Source organism: Bos javanicus, chromosome 11 (genome assembly GCF_032452875.1).
Source record: "Bos javanicus breed banteng chromosome 11, ARS-OSU_banteng_1.0, whole genome shotgun sequence".
In the NCBI taxonomy this organism is placed as follows: domain Eukaryota; kingdom Metazoa; phylum Chordata; class Mammalia; order Artiodactyla; family Bovidae; genus Bos; species Bos javanicus.
Window position 1 is genome coordinate 12,456,616 of NC_083878.1, and position 16,579 is coordinate 12,473,194.

The 16,579-nt window shown below is 41.8% G+C and overlaps 1 protein-coding gene across 4 annotated transcripts in view; it reads left to right on the forward strand.

Moving 5' to 3' along the window:
* EXOC6B (exocyst complex component 6B) overlaps positions 1 to 16,579 on the forward strand; it is a 765,919-nt gene that overhangs the window by 677,050 nt on the left and 72,290 nt on the right. The window lies entirely within an intron of this gene.

Below are 16,579 nucleotides of genomic sequence, written 5' to 3' on the forward strand. Positions count from 1 at the left end.
TGATCTAGGAGGGAGATTTCCACCTGTTTTGATTTTCATTTGCTAATGTTAACCATCTACCCCCAAATGTAGTGACTTCAATCAACAATCATTTTATTTGTTCACCATTCTGGAGGTCACAGATTTGGCCAGGGTGCAGCTGGGCAGTTCTTCTGCTTTACATGGTATTAACTAGTGTCTTTTGTGAGGCTGCAATCAGATGGCACTTGCGGTTGGAGTCCCAGAATGGCTTTACTCATAAGAGTGGCACCTTGGGAGGGCTAACTAGGAGGCTAGGATATCTCTCTGCTTCCTCGCATGGATCGCTTGACTTCTTTGCATGACACCTAGATTCCAAGAATGAGTATTCCAAGTAGTGAAGCAGAAGCTATGATCTCTTAAGGCCCAACTACAGAAGGTACATACACAGCATCACTCATGATAACCTTTCGATGAAAACAAGTCCTAGGGCTAACCCATATTCACAGGGAATGTGGGAAATGGAAGGGTTACTCATCAAAAGAGCACGTGGCATGGGAGATATCATTGCAATCATCTTTTGAAACGCAGTCTACTACACCACCTAATGCTCTCCTTCCACTGCCTCAGATTCTGCTCTGTGAGAACTGTTTTGTATTTAACCAAAGTGTTATGTACTGCAGTTGGCATTCATGCTTTTTGTTTGGAGAATATGGGAGTCATTGCCCCTCCATACATCCCTGAAAGACTGATTATCCAATAGACTTGAACTCTGCTTAAGTAAGATTAGGAGTTGTGAGATATAACTTGGAAAGAAACAAGATGCAGATTCCTGCTTCATTTCCCCCATTGCTATCTACATCAAATGCATTTTTATTATTATTAAGTTAAAGGTGTTTTATTATCCACACAGGGGTTTTCAGTTCAGTTAATATGCTTGATACTGACATTTAATTTTTTTTTATTACCCTATTCTTTTATCCCTTCTCAGTACCAGCAACTCCAAGTCCTCTTTTATAGGGCTATTATTTTCTAGGGTTATTCTATTCCTACGTGTGTTAGAAATTGGGTTTATTTCTATGAGACATTAGTAATTAAAGCAAATCTCTACAACAAGCCATAAAATAGCCTGCCCTGCCCCAAGAAACTGGAACTATGGAGGAGACTAAAAGTTGAATCAGACAAAGATAAAGAGTTCTGTCGGTAGCTGATCCACCTACCATCACATCCTTTGAAACAGTTTCTGCTCCCTGCGTCTAAACATGCTTCAGGCCCCCTTTCAGGCAAAGATGTCACCTTTCTAGAAAGAGAGGCACCAACCTAGGCCAGACTCTACCTTTGAAACAGCACTCATTTTAACTCAGTGTTCTTGGGCCAAGGGGAGAAACACCCTTAGCATATTCCAAAGCAATGGAGCCTTTTTTTTTTTTTTTCCATCTCAACACACCTAAGGGATTCCACACACTCCTATCGGTAGAAACTCATTAGGGCAGTGAAGGGCTGTGTGGTTTGGGAAAAGTCCATTATTGAGAATCACAGAAATAAAACTTTAAATAGCTTAGGGTAACACTGGATGGCAGAGAAAGCCAAACAAAAGAAACAGTCAACCAAACTGATACACAACCTCCTAAATCCTTCACACAGCCTCTGAGGTTAACAAAACAAAGACTACTTTTATCCAGAATCACATTGGTTTCCTAGTAATCCTTGATTATGCTACCTGACCACATAATAAATTCACAATGAGAAGTGGGAACTTGGGTAATTAAAAATCATTCATAACTCTGCTCATCACCTTCTAGTAACCTTGCCAGGCACAGTGCCTCATTAAAATCTTCATAAAACCCGCCCTGTGGTGGGTGTGGTCTAGTGTTTCATCTCAAGCAGTGACCAAGTTTTTGTTTCTGTTTCGGCTGCACACTCTTGGGGCAAGTGGTAGGTCTTCATTATGGGTCTTCATTAATGAGTAGATGAGAAAATGAACGCATGTGTGGAAATAACTCTGCCAGCCTTAGTCCTCACCTTGTACCTGACTTTTCTAAAGGCTTTACTTTCCCTGGCAGTACAGCCTTAGTAGAAGAGGAAGGCTCAGTTTCCCACCTCAATCTCTCATTGGAGAATATGGCATATGTAAAGATTAAGTTTCAGAGCTCGAAAGGGGCCCTTAGAAATCAATTAGCTCCAAAACTTCATTTTACAGATGGAGAAATTGAGTCCAGAAATATTATGACTTTGCTCAGCATCACCTGTCAGTACATCTGTAACTGAATCTCTGCTAGGGGGCGGGGGGGAGCATATAAACTGGTTCATTGAGGACTGAGTCTTAGAGGGCACAGGTGCCCAGGCATTTGGTGCAGACAGGACCCATTTCAGGTGGAGAGGGAGGAGAATAAAACGGCCCACCCTTTCCTAGATCAGCTCTGGCAAGAGGAAGCAGCGGCTGCCTGCGGAGGGTGAGAGGTGGTATGTTTGCCTTCCACCGAGACCATCTGACTCAGCCTGCTACTCTTTCGTCATCAGCACTCTCAAATAAGTTCTAAGTGAAAACACTTTGAGAAAAAGCCTTTGTAAACTTGGTTGCTCTCTTGTAACCCAGACATCATCTCAAAGGTTTCACGGCTGAATGCCCTCTCCCCGTCTGCAAACGGCTGATAGGGGTGCAAGCCATGGGGTTTCTAAAGGGATGTGTGTACGCTTTGCTGAGGAAACAAGCCTCTCCATTGCAGACCACAAAAAAAAAAAAAAAGAAAAAAAATTCTCATTAGTAGTGCCAAGCAAGCTTCTGTGGGCTCTGTCCCTGGAGAAGCAGTGCACGCTGACTTGTTACGTGAAGCATGTCCCCCTCTGGGACGGCTGCCAGAAAACTGCACAACCTTATGGAAATTGTAATGACTTGGGGGCCCTTTGGGAAAGGTAGATGTCCTGGAAAACACCTGGTCCCTTAGCTTTGAAATAGATGGCAGGACAGGAGAGGGGGGAATTCAATCTATAAATATTTATTGGGTGTCTATTATGTGTCAGGCACTGTTCTAGGAAATAGGTATCTAGTATGAACCAAATAGTGTTACTGTCCACTGTTCTTCCTTTCTAAACCTTCTGTAGTGACCCATATCTTCCTGCACAATATGCTTATCTTATTTAGCATCAAAAGAAAATTAACAATATGCCATCCATAAAATAGTATTTGTTTTGACAAATACATTGGTCAGGATGCCCAATTAAATTGTAGCCTCCTTGAGGGCAGAGGTAATATTGTCTGTTTCCTTTGTAGTCCTCACAGCATTTCACATGATGGTGAATGCAGAGAAAATATTCAATAAAGGGTAACTGACTAGATCCTTAAGAGATAATATCTGTAGACAACCAAAAAGAATTAGGGATAGCAAGCAGAAGTTTAGGATCCGAAAGAGAGGGCATCTAGAGATACCCACCAACAGAAAGCCTTATTGTTTACAGTGACTTTAACACCATCGTTGGGTCCATCATATTCAATTGTAAAGAGCAGTCATAAAATACATTATCACTGAAGAACAAAATTAAATACCATTTATTTTAAGAAAGAAGGATTGCCGTGATTATGGCCATTGTATTCAGATGCTCACAATTATATTTTCAGTGCACTTGGCTTGATTTTAACCCTGAGGACACAGGTTATGGCACTCATTCTCTGATGCAGACATAAGCCTTTACTTCGGCAAATATTGTAATGATCGGAAATGTAACTGCAGCCCCATTTCTTAAACGAGCCACTTGTTCTTTTCTTCTACGAGCTTAAGTCTGCTTTGGCTCTTTGAAACACGTATAGCTTCTGATCGAGTGGAATTCTTACACTTTCTATTAGCAGGAGAGTATGCTAAGATGGAGACATTTAGAGGTCCTGAAGACATCAGGCTGAACTTTGCTTCTTCAGAAACCTGACAAATGAAGAAAGAAAGGAGTTATTATGGAATAGAGAGAAATTGCTGTGATTGTAAGATAAAATCCAAAGGGAAGATGGTTCTGAATCCTCGATTAGTGGCAGTGGAAGACAAGAGAACCTTAGAGAGTTCTTGATGATTTGCAACGAAAGGTGTGGGCACCCTGAGTTTATAGCATTGTGAGGTGCAGAGCTGGGTCTAAGATCTAGAAAAGAGTTAAGAGGAGACTAGGCATTCATTTTATTTTGTAACTTAATCATCCTTTGATTGTTCTAGTTGGAGAATATGAGTTTTGATAGCCAATAACTTATTATTGTGGAAAAGTATTGTTTATACTTCAAAATGAGAATATATTTGAACACACTTTACAAATCATAAAGCACTAGATAAATGGAGGTTAGCACACTCCTTCCAGAATATTCCAGGTATTTTCAATGTGTTCTCTGGATTTTCAGTACATATATATGATTTAAACATCAGGGCAAGAAAGCATGGGATCTTATAGTAGATAGAAACCTTTGAGGTTCCTAATACTTTCCATTCATCTAGGCTCTATTCAGTTATTTCCATTCAAAAACACTTTGATATATGTTAATGGAGAGTAAGTCGATATGCCATTTTGGAGGACAGTTTATCAGTGGATATCAAAAACTGTGACTGAGAATTCTGCTCCCAGAAATTTATCATCAAATATCATTATCAACATCATTGTAGCTAACATTTGTTGTGCATTTACTCTGGGAAAGGCACTGTTCTAAATGCTTTGCGTGAATTTATTCAGTCCTCACAGCATTGCTATGGTGTGTGTTATTATCCCTGTTATATAGATAATGAAAAACTGAATTATAAAGAAGTTAGATAACTTGCCCAAGATCACAAAACTGGTAAGTTGAAGAGCTAATAATCTAAGTTAGGCTGTCCAGATCGAGTCAATACATTTAACCACTGTACTATATTTAGGACTTGTGTTATTTCCTAAATAACAATTGAAGAAATGCACAGTGATGTATATTCAATATTTCATCAAGGCATTGAGTAACGTAGGGAAGGATTAGGGGAAACCCAAAATATCTGCCAGCAAGGCATTTGTTCAACTTAGTATGGTGTATAGCCATTAAAAACAGATACTGTGGTGTCTTTCAAATGATTAAGTTCATCAGTATAACTTCTTTTGACTATCAGTAAAAGATGTGCTGTATTAGTGAAAAAATCAACCTTTGAAAGTACATATAATTTGCTCTGTTTTGGTAAGAACATAGTCTTGAAGGCTAGATACCAAGTCATTATCAGTTATTATCCCTCTGAGATAAGATTATGGATGATAGGTTTTCCATTGTCTTTTTTTTTTTTTTTTTTGAGTTAAAGAAGTTTTTCTTGAATTTTTATGGAAAAAATTATACTCAAAAGAAGTAGGTCTCATTCTACTCCCACATACATATCCCTTACATCTTCCACTCCAGCACAGTCTGCTGGTAAACAGCTCTCTTTGTTATAAAGTGTTTCTTCACTTCGTACACTAAGAGATTTTGTTGGTTTCTGGGGGCTTAGTCACAAACGTGTCGAGGCCCCACTATGTGTGCCTTGCCGTGTTAGGCATTCTGGATCTTAGATTGCAAAGAATTGACTTTCTATTCTGGGAGACTTTATCTCCTTAGGTTTGGGTTTCTCTCTGTATCAACATCTGGTTACTGACATACTCAACTATTTGGTTGTGAGGGACAAGTAGTTGGAAGAATAGAGAAGTATGTGACATGTGACACAATGCTTCCTGCGCACGTAAACGATAGGTGCAAGTGGAGTTCAGAGAAGGGATAAATCTAAGAAGCCAATAGCAGCATTCAGGTTTTCCTAAAGGAGATAAGGACTTAAGCAGGATCTTGAAGGTTGATAGGAAGAGGAGGACATTTTATCCAATCTCACCAACCGAACTTTTGTAGATTTCCTTCCTGGTTCTAAGATTCTGCTCTCATATTTAAAGATGCATTGAATCAGATAAACCTGAGTTCAACTTCTGACTTGTTTCATTAGCAGTGAACTTTTAAGCAGTTGTTTATTTGCTCCGTGCCTCAGTTTTCTTATCTATAAAATGGGCATGGTAATAGTATCTTCCTCTTAGAATAAAATTAGATGAGACAGTGCCAAAAAAGCATTTAATATAATGCTTGGCCCACTTTCAGCTCACAACAAATGTAATTTTTATTATACTTCCCAAACCCTCACCCCCAAGTTGCCACCCAAGGGTATAATTTCTTATTTTCTTTCTCTTGGAACATAGTTGCCTTTCTTCCTCCCCGAGTTTACTTTTTCAGTTCCTAACTGACCTGTTGAGTCTGTCTCTTTGCCCTTGGCTGGTATCTATGTGTTATGCAACTGTTTGCCTGATTTCAGACTGTCAGCTTCGTTACAGCCTCCTGCTTGCTCACTCTACTTTCCCGTGATTCTCATATCCCAGCCTCCATATGTCCAGACTCCAGGACTCACCACCAAACACGGAACTTGAACTGAGAGGCAAGAATCTGTTTTCATTCTTCTCCAAGTCCAGGCTAAAATTTTGGACACCAATTGCCCCTGTGACTAGAAGATGACTTCAGAATCCCCATGCCAAACTTAAATATCCCCCAGTACTGTCCTGGCTCCATGGCCATTTCACTTCTCCACTCAGCTCTGAGTGTCAAAGGCAATGCCAAAGCATTTCTAAAGGCCTGATTCTTTTGAGCAGTGAGAGGTCTTGCCTAGAGTGGAAGCTGAGCTAAGCCACCGGCTGCTTTCCTCATGTCATGGACCCTGGGTTTTGCAGCTTTTATGGTCAAGGCCTTGCCAACTGTAGAAACAATGAGTCTCTTTAGCACCCGTGTCTCTGCCGTAGGGTAACCAGAGACAGAATGACTCCTTTCCAAAGGTGACTTTGCTGGCCAGAGCCTATCACCTCAGTCTGGGCTTCCTGACCACATTTTACAATTCTTTTGGATCAAACAGAGTACTCTGTGGCCTTTTCTGGTTATAGAGGTCTCATTGTTTAATGGTCAGTACAGGCCTTTTGCAAACGTATCCTGGCTTTGGAATCTTAGAGGATTTAGCAAACTTTACTTCAGTGGAATATCCATTTTTTTTTTCTTTAACCATGAAACAGTGAATCATAGAAATAAATGTTCTTGGGTCATCTGGTCAGTCTCCCGGGTACAGCTACAGGGTGTTTCCTTTAGAGTATGCTCTAGTCTTTGTCCAGTCACCATTTAAACGTCCCAGATGTCAGGGCATCCTCATCTCCCATAGCAGCTCAAAGAACAAAATAAGCAGTGTTTTCTTTCAGGCTTCTTTCTGCTGCCTGCTGCCCTTCAGTTTGCCCCATACTGTACAGCAGACCCAAGGAAGAGCATCTCTCATACAGGCAGAAGTGTTACACCAGGAATACCCTTTATGACAAGCCAGGAGTCAGGGTAGAACAGGCTCGTGTTCACCTGCGAACTTGCAGATTGCCTGAAAATGGAACCAAGAGCAGCTCAGCTCTTCTGTTGAGTTTGGGGCTTTTGGAGTCTTCTAGAGCTTTAATTTCTCTCACGTGGCCAGATTTCTTTCCCCTTCTTTCTGGGATACCTATGCAGTGTTTTCTCTTTTGTTCGGAGCTGTGAAAAGGAACTGTTTGTTTGAGTTTCCCTTTTTTTAACTCCCCCCCACCCTAAACCCATAGCTCTCTTCCTCTCCCAAAGAAGAAAGAGGAAAGCAAGCCACAATAATACTTCTGTAAATTTATGGCCACTCTGTAATGTTTAATCACAGCTACGTGACTGGGGGCTTCAGAGCAGGCGTACAAGTTCAGCGCAAGGTGAATCTTGTCTGAGATAATCTGAAAGTTCATTCAGAGGTGAGGGCAGCAGCCTCTTGCAGACGGGTGAGGTTAACAGGAGGTCACCTGCTTTTTTTTTTTTTTCTTCTGGTCTTCTCCCCTTTAATGTGTAAACAAAGGGAAAATGTAACTTCCAATGAACTTGGCATATGTTGTGCTCACGCTAATCTTGGCCTGGCCAACTGTAAACAGTCCAATATCCTGTGGCTGAGCCTTTCCACCCATTCTCCGCCCTTTGGAGAGCATGGAGAAACATCAGCAGAGAGCACAGACCAGCACCTTGTGGAGAAGGACTCTGGTGCCCCCAGAGAAGCACCAGGAGCCCAGCACGGAGGCCCTGGCCAAGACTTCAGACTGACGTTTCTGCTGTGATGTATTCAAGGGCCTCCAGCACATGTGATGCTTTCTGACAGCCATCAGTCAGCATGCACTTATTGAGCTTCTTTTCTGCCCCAGTACACAGCGCTCAGCACTAAGAAGTAAACATGCACAGGCCCTAAGGTGCTTTCAAGCTGAAGGGCAAGAATGCCTATGATCTGGCCCTAGAGGTATGAGGATGAGGGAGGGACGTTGCTAGTATCCAGAGAAGGCTGACCACAGCTTCTGGATAGAACCCTGTCAGAAGCCCCCTCCATTGTAGGGCTGTGCTTTGGTTTCCATCCCATTTGTGGACAGACATGTCTCAAGGCTAGAGGACTCCAGAAGCCTATGGAGGCAGTATCTGCGGGCTGTATGGGGACCCATAGCCTAAGCATCAGCAGCTTACAGTACAGCAGGGGTTATTTGATGATTTGTTACCAGCTCTCATTTGCCATAAACCCAGTTCCTTGGGCCAATATAGATGTGCTCGGGGAACATACCTCTGCTGTACCTCAGCAGCTCTCTTGGGAATGTGGGAATGTAATTAGTATTCCAATATCCAGAACAGGAATTACTAATTAGTGAATTATTTGTTCAGTTCAGTTCAGTTGCTCAGTCGTGCCCGACTCTTTGTGGCCCCATGGACTGCAGCACGCCAGGCCTCCCTATCACCAACTCGCGGAGCTTACTCAAACTCATGTCCATCGAGGCAGTGATGCCATCCAACCATCTCATGTTCTGTCGCCCCCTTCTCCTCTCGCCTTCAGTCTTTCCCAGCGTCGGGGTCTTTTCCAATGAGTCAGTTTTTCACAGCACGTGGCCAAAGTATTGGAGTTTCAGCTTCATCATCAGGCATTCCAATGAATATTCAAGACTGATTTCCTTTAGGATTGACTGGTTTGATCTTACAGTCCAAGGGACTCTCAAAAGTCTTCTCCAACACCACAGGTCAAAAGCATCAATTCTTTAGCATTCAGCTTTCTTTATAATCCAGTTCTCACATCCATCATGACCACTGGAAAAACCATAGCTTTGACTAGACAAACCTTTGTTGGCAAAGTAATGGCTCTGCTTTTTAATATGCTGTCTAGATTGGTCATAGCTTTTCTTCCAAGGAGCAAGCATCTTTTAATTTCATGCATCTGCAGTGATTTTGGAACCCAAAAAATAGTCTCTCACTGTTTCCATTGTTTCCCCATCTATTTGCCATAAAGTGATGTTTGACCAGATGCCATGATCTTAGTTTTCTGAATGTTGAATTTTAGGCCAACTTTTTCACTCTCTTCTTTCACTTCCATCAAGAGGCTCTTGATGAAAGACAAACATGAATTATCTGTTCAGTTCAGTTCATTCGCTCAGTCGTGTCCAACTCTTTGCGACCCCATGAACTGCAACATGCCAGGCCTCCCTGTCCATCACCAACTCCCAGAGTCCACCCACCCATGTCCATCGAGTCAGTAATGCCATCCAACCATCTCATCCTCTGTCGTCCCCTTCTCCTCCTGCCCTCAATCTTTCCCAGCATCAGGGTCTTTTCCAGTGATTCAGCTCTTCACATCAGGTGGCCAAAGTATTGGAGTTTCAGCTTCAACATCAGTCCTTCCAATGAACACCCAGGACTGATCTCCTTTAGGATGGACTGGTTGGATCTCCTTGCAGTCCAAGGGACTCTCAAGAGTCTTCTCCAACTGCTGCTGCTGCTGCTAAGTCACTTCAGTCATGTCCGATTCTGTGCAACCCCATAAGACGGCAGTCCACCAGGCTCTGCCGTCCCTGGGATTCTCCAGGCAAGAACACTGGAGTGGGTTGCCATTTCCTTCTCCAAGGCATGAAAGTGAAAAGTGAAAGTGAAGTGAACACCACAGTTCAAAAGCATCAATTTTTTGGTGCTCAGCTTTCTTTATAGTCCAACTCTCATATCCCTACATGACCACTGGAAAAACCATAGCCTTGACTAGACAGACCTTTGTTGGCAAAGTAATGTCTCTGCTTTTTAATATGCTGTCTAGGTTGGTCATAACTTTCCTTCCAAGGAGTAAGCGTCTTTTAATTTCATGGCTGCAATCACCATCTGCTGTGATTTTGGAGCCCAGAAAAATAAAGTCTGACACTGTTTCCACTGTTTCCCCATCTATTTCCCATGAAGTGATGGGACCAGATGCCATGATCTTCGTTTTCTGAATGTTAAGCTTTAAGCCAACTTTTTCACTCTCCTCTTTCACTTTCATCAAGAGGCTTTTGAGTTCCTCTTCACTTTCTGCCATAAGGGTGGTGTCATCTGCATATCTGATGTGATTGATATTTCTCCCGGCAATCTTGATTCCAGCTTGTGCTTCATCCAGCCCAGTGTTTCTCATGATGTACTCTGCATAGAAGTTAAATAAGCAGGGTGACAATATACAGCCTTGATGTACTCCTTTTCCTATTTGGAATGAGTTTGTTGTTCCCATGTCCAGTTCTAACTGTTGCTTCCTAACCTGCATACAGGTTTCTCAAGAGGCAGATCAGGTGGTCTGGTATTCCCATCTCTTTCAGAATTTTCCACAGTTTATTGTGATCCACACAGTCAAAGGCTTTGGCATAGTCAATAAAGCAAAAATAGATGTTTTTCTGGAACTCTCTTGCTTTTTCCATGATCCAGCAGATGTTGGCAATTTGATCTCTGGCAAGCATTAACTCTTAAACCAGCTTCTAGAACCCCTTACTCATTTGAGAAGTATTTAGGGACTGTGGGCTTTCCAAACATTCAGCCAGCATATGACTTTTTGAGTAGTATGAGACAGTAAGAAAAGCTCAGAAATCCTGAACTGCCAAGAAGACACAGCGTTCAGCTGGGAAATTCCCTGTGTCCTGTGCTTGGTACCACCCTGTGACCAGGAAATAGAAACCTCTGTAACTACACTTAATATCAAGTATTTCATAGCTAACATGGGCCCAGGCTTGTGTCGGGTAGAAGCAAAGGGAAAGATCCTGTGCTTAAGAAGCTTATAATCTCCCTGAGGAGGCAAGACAAAAAATATTAATAATATTTAGGAGTTTAAGCTGGGTTTTGACACTATCAAGTGAGTTGTTGTACCTGGAGCACCTAATAACAATTAGGAGTTTAAGATGGACCATGATACTACCAAGTGAACTATTGGGACAAAGACTTGTTAAGGGTCTCTTTAGAAAGGGAAAGGTCCAGATGGGACACAGAGGAAAGGGGAGATATTCCACATGAGAGGACAGCATGAGGGCATTGTGAGGGCAGAGATGAATTTGTCAGCTTCGTTGCCGTTTTCCTCTTTTCCTTCTTTCATCATTGTCATCATCATAACTAATGTTTGCTGAGCATTTACCGTGTGCCAGGCACTATGCTAAGTACTTTACCAAGGTAGGCATTAATATTTCCACTTCCATGAAAGCCCAGGGCCACAGAAGTGAGACACAGTGGAAATTCTGAACTGCAGCTCCTAGGCAGATTGACTTGGATTTGGCTCAACACCACTCCTCTTTATAACTCTGAAGATCTCGTAATCCCCTCCCCTCTGCTCCCAGCCCAGTGTTGTAAAGTGTTTGATCTTGAGATCCATAATGGGGACAGGGGAAGGTGCTGGGAAACTTTAGCTGCTGAAGAGGACACTTTCAGTCAGGAGCGGGGCTAGTCTGTGGAGAGGACTAGTTAAGGGCTGACAAGATGGTGATGATTTGCCAGTGCACTGTGCTAGCTCCTTTGGGGTTATTTTCTTACAGACATGCGAAAGGTCTCAGGTAGAAAACTAGATTGTTTTTCCCACAGCTTACCCACTGTATTTAAAGTGTGGGTGGTCCCCTCCTAAAAGCCACTGCTTATAATCTGGCCCTTGAAGGAACTCTGCTCTGAGGAAACAAGCCACATGGACAAATGCTAATCTGGAGAATGTCCATCTGCCCCTGGCTCACAAATAATACGGATGTGAAAGCCCTGGGGTCAGGGGAAGGGAGTTGTAGCTTGAAAGAAAGCCAGGGGCTCCAGCCTATATTACATTGAAGCAAAATTTAGACAGTTTTTGTTGCTTTAAAGTTCATGAAGGGTAATGTTTAGTTGCTTTTTAGAAATATCTTTGAATAGTAATGACGCCCTGTGATAAGAATGTTATTAACTATAATAACAATGTGAAATTTTCAAGTGGTTTCACTATGTCTCTTTTCATACCTTTATTCAATAAATTGGAGCAGTTTTTTTTTTTTTTTTAACAAATTCACATCACTGATTGATTCAGAAAACCATAATGATTTGTTTGAGACCTTACAACAAGCCATACTATAACCCAGAGGTAGTAAACAGGAAGATCTTCTGTAGGATAAAGGCCCCCATGCCATCAAGGACCTTATTACTCTGGCCATACAAGAAACCAGAAGGTTGATTTATCTTTGCAAAATAACAGAAGAATTCTTTCCATTCTAGGATCTCAGAGAATGACACTAAATTCTCCCCCAAGGAGGCTTCTTTCTTCTCCTAATTTCTGCTTCCCACCAAGTCAAACAGTAGCTAATGGGCATTTAGGTGCTTCAAGTTCGAGACAGAAGAAAATGGCTACTGAAGCAGAGTTTGCCATTCTCTGCCATCCCAGGTCAACCTCATCTTTGAAAATACTGTAGAAACCTCCTGGTCCATTCCCAGAGGCTCAGAAATGAGAATGTAACTTCCTGACTTTACTATTCAGAGAAGAGTTAGTTTGTGTTTATCTTCATTCTAGCCTGAGTGGGTGTGCTTCTTTCTTTATTCCTCTGCATGTTCTTTCTCAAGGAGAGATGGCGCCCTTCAGTTACTCTTTAAGAGCCTTGGCCTGGACCGAGATTCCTCTGTGCCACTGGCTGTGGTGTCAGAGTCAGGAAGTGTTTAAGTTGGCTCGTTAAGTGACAGGACACTTTGCTATCATTTCAGGTGCGTGTGGTGGTAAGGATGAACTGACACCCCTTTCTCACTATACTCGCCTGGAATGCTGTGTATTCCTTGCAGGCACTACAGATTCCCTATCAGCCAGAAGCACAGTTGTGCACATTCCCATCAGTTAATGAGTTTGATGAATACAGTGTAGTATATTTAAATATGCTTATACAGTGGAGAATATTCTTCAGCAGTCAAAAATCAGTGAACTAGGTTTACATGGATCAACGTAGGTAGATCTTGAAAGCGTTCTCTTTTTTTTTTTAACTTGGGATATAGTTTCTTTACAATGTAGTTTCTGCTGTACAACAAAGTGAATCAGCTATATGTGTGCATATATCTCCTCTCTCCCTCGCACCACCACTCCCATCCCATCCATCTGGGTCATCACAGAGCTCCGAGCTGAGCTCCCTGTGCTGTGTAGCATGTTCCCACTAGCTATCTGTGAAAACAAAATACTGAATGAAAAAAATAACTTACAGAATTTTGTATACAATGTTTTAATATATATAGAAAGTAAAACACAAAACATTACCATATATCGTCTCTCTAGTTGTTGTTGTTTAGTCACGAAGTCTTGTCTGAGTCTTTGCGACTCCATGGACTGCAGCACACCAGGCTTCCTTGCCCTTCACTGTCTTCCGGAGTTTGCTTAAACTCATGTCCAGTGAGTTGGTGATGACATCCAACCATCACATTCTCTGTCACCCTCTCCTCTTCCTGCTCTCAATCTTTCCCAGCATCAGAGTTTTTTCCACTGAGTCAGCTTTTTGCAGCAGGGGGCCAAAGTATTGGAGTTTCAGCTTCAGCATCAGTCCTTCTAATGAATATTCAGGGTTGATTTCCTTTAGGATTGATTGGTTTGACCTTGCTGTTCAAGGGACTCTCAAGAGTCTTCTCCAGCACCACAATTCAAAAGCATCAATTCTTCGGCACTCAGCCTTCTTCACGGTCCAGCTCTTACATCCATACATGACTACTGGAAAAACGATAGCTTTGACTACACAGGCCTTTGCAAGCAAAGTGATGTCTCCTTTTTAATACACTGTCTAGGTTTGCCATAGCTTTTCTTCCAAGAAGCAAGCATCTTTTAATTTTAGTCACCATCTGCAGTGATTTTGGAGCCCAAGAAAATAAAGTCTGTCACTGTTTCCACTTTTTCCCATCTATTTGCCATGAAGTGATGGAACTGGATGCCATGATCTTAGTTTTTTGAATGCCAAATTTTAAGCTAGCTTTTTATTCTCCTCTTTCACCCTCATCAAGAGGTTTTTTAGTTCCTCTTCACTTTTCTGCCATTAGAGCAGTATAATCTATATCTGAGGTTGTTAATATTTCTCCCAGCATCTTGATTCCAGCTTGTGTTTCATCCAGCCCAGCATTTTGCATGATGTACTCTGTATATAAGTTAAATAAGCAGGGTGACAATAGACAGCCTTGACGTACTCCTTCCCCAATTTTGAACCAGTCTGTTGTTCCATGTCCAGCTCTAACTGTTGCTTCTTGACCTATATACAGGTTTCTCAAGAGGCAGGTCAGGTGGTCTGGTATTCCCAGCTCTTTTAAGAATTTTCCACAGTTTGTTGTGATCCACACAGTCAAAGGCTGTAGCATAGTGGGTGAAGCAGAAGTAGTAAAAGCGTAAAAACTTGTGCTGTGTGTATGCTATGTCTCTTCAGTCATGTCTGATTCTTTGCGACTTTATAAACTGTAGCCCGCCAGGCTCCTCTGTCCATGGGATTCTCCAGGCAAGAATACTGGAGTAGGTTGCCAGGCCCTCCTCCAGGGGCTCTTTCCCATCCATTGATAGAACCCCCATCTCTTATGTCTCCTGCATTGGCAGGAGTGTTCTTACTGCTAGCGCCACCTGGGAAGCTCTTTAAAAAAAAAAAAATGCAGGAGATTACATAATTAAATCATGATGGTAGTCTCCTCCAAGAAGGCATAAAGGAGGGGGATTTCACCCTTACTTATGTTTTATTTCTTGAAAACAGAGGATCTAAATTAAATTAGACAAATTGTTAACGTTTGTTCACTAGGGCTAAGATGGACTTTATATATTCTTTTTTACTTTATTTTTTAATTAAAAAAAAAAACAAACCTCTTTCCTTCTCATTCACCTGATCTAGGCATTTGTTCTCATAGATTTTGGTTCTTCACCAGCTGGTTAAATTGCACCACACAACTGAAAGAAAAGTTGACTAGAAATCAAGGGCTTATGTTCTAATCCTGCCTGCATTCACGGAAGCTTTTCCTGTGATCGTGACATCGTTCTTGACCTGTTTCCTCCTCTGCAAGACAAAGAAATGGTCATCTTCTCTGCAGTTCCTCACAATCTGCCATTTTAGCAGGCTCATTCCTGCTAAGTGATGAGAATTACTCTCTGGGTCCTATAGTTGTTTACTTCCCAATAAGGAATTCTCTGGGTTTAGAATCTTAGAGCTAGAAGGGACATTAATGTTTCTGGTCATCAGTAAGTGTGATCTTTAGAGGAATCCTACTTAGTAGTAGGACTGTCTGCTATTGGCGGATGCAGGGCTGTGACGCTGGACCCTGATTGATTTTCCTGAAATTAAACGAAATAAGATGAGTAAGTTGCCTGGCCCAGCGGAATCTGTCGCATAGTAAGTGTTCAAGAAATGTCTAGTTCATTCTTCCCTTGAACACATCTGAGCTACTCCCCTTTCTGCGCTTTGACTGCCACTAGTCTTTTTGTCTGAAATTCCCCCTGTCCTCTTCTGTATTTGATGTAAACTGTGCCCATCCTTTTGAAAGACTGAAACTTGAAATCATTTGGGCCTCTCCCATCTTTCCTTGTCCTGAATGCCTTCATTTGGCTCCCAAGGACAAGTGACATGCTTCACAGCACTTTTTATCAAATTTGTTTAATTCCACCTATTTCCAAAATGACCTTGAGGTGGCTCATTAGAATGATACATAAAATATAATTAGGAAAATAGGATTGAAAGGAAGGAAAGAAATTTAATGAAAAAGAACCAGCAAATACCCCAGCCCCATGGGGCTGAGACTCTAGCCTTCCTAGGAATTAGTGTTTACTTCACACAGTCTTTAGGAGGCAGAGAACCTTTTTGTGGTTTGGAGTGGTGGTTGAAAACCACTTATCATCTGATACTTCTTTATTTGGTCTATTGATCAGCTCCAAAATTTGGCAGTGGAATCTGAGTTGCAGTTTTCCTCGATCTCCAACGCCTCACACACAGAACAAAATAGATTTTAAATGCATACCTTTCTGGGCTAAAGGCCTTCAGAAGCTAGCCTTCTAGTGCTGAGCCTTTTGTCCAGACCCATGCATATTTCCCAGACCACTGAGATTCTAGCTTATTCTAAACTTATCCAGGGTATAAGGATGCTTCCTGCTTAACTACCCTTGTGATGTCAGATATTTTTTCTTAGGCCAATCAGGAAGTTCGTGGACTATAATTTGTAATGACTCATATAAGACAAGAAATAGTGTTCTATAACTGTTTCTAATTTATCCACTTACAAAAGAGAACCCAAACCGTTTTCATTATGAATTTTGATAGTTTTTCCTGCAGGTTATCTAACCAGTATCTCCAAACTTTTTGATTG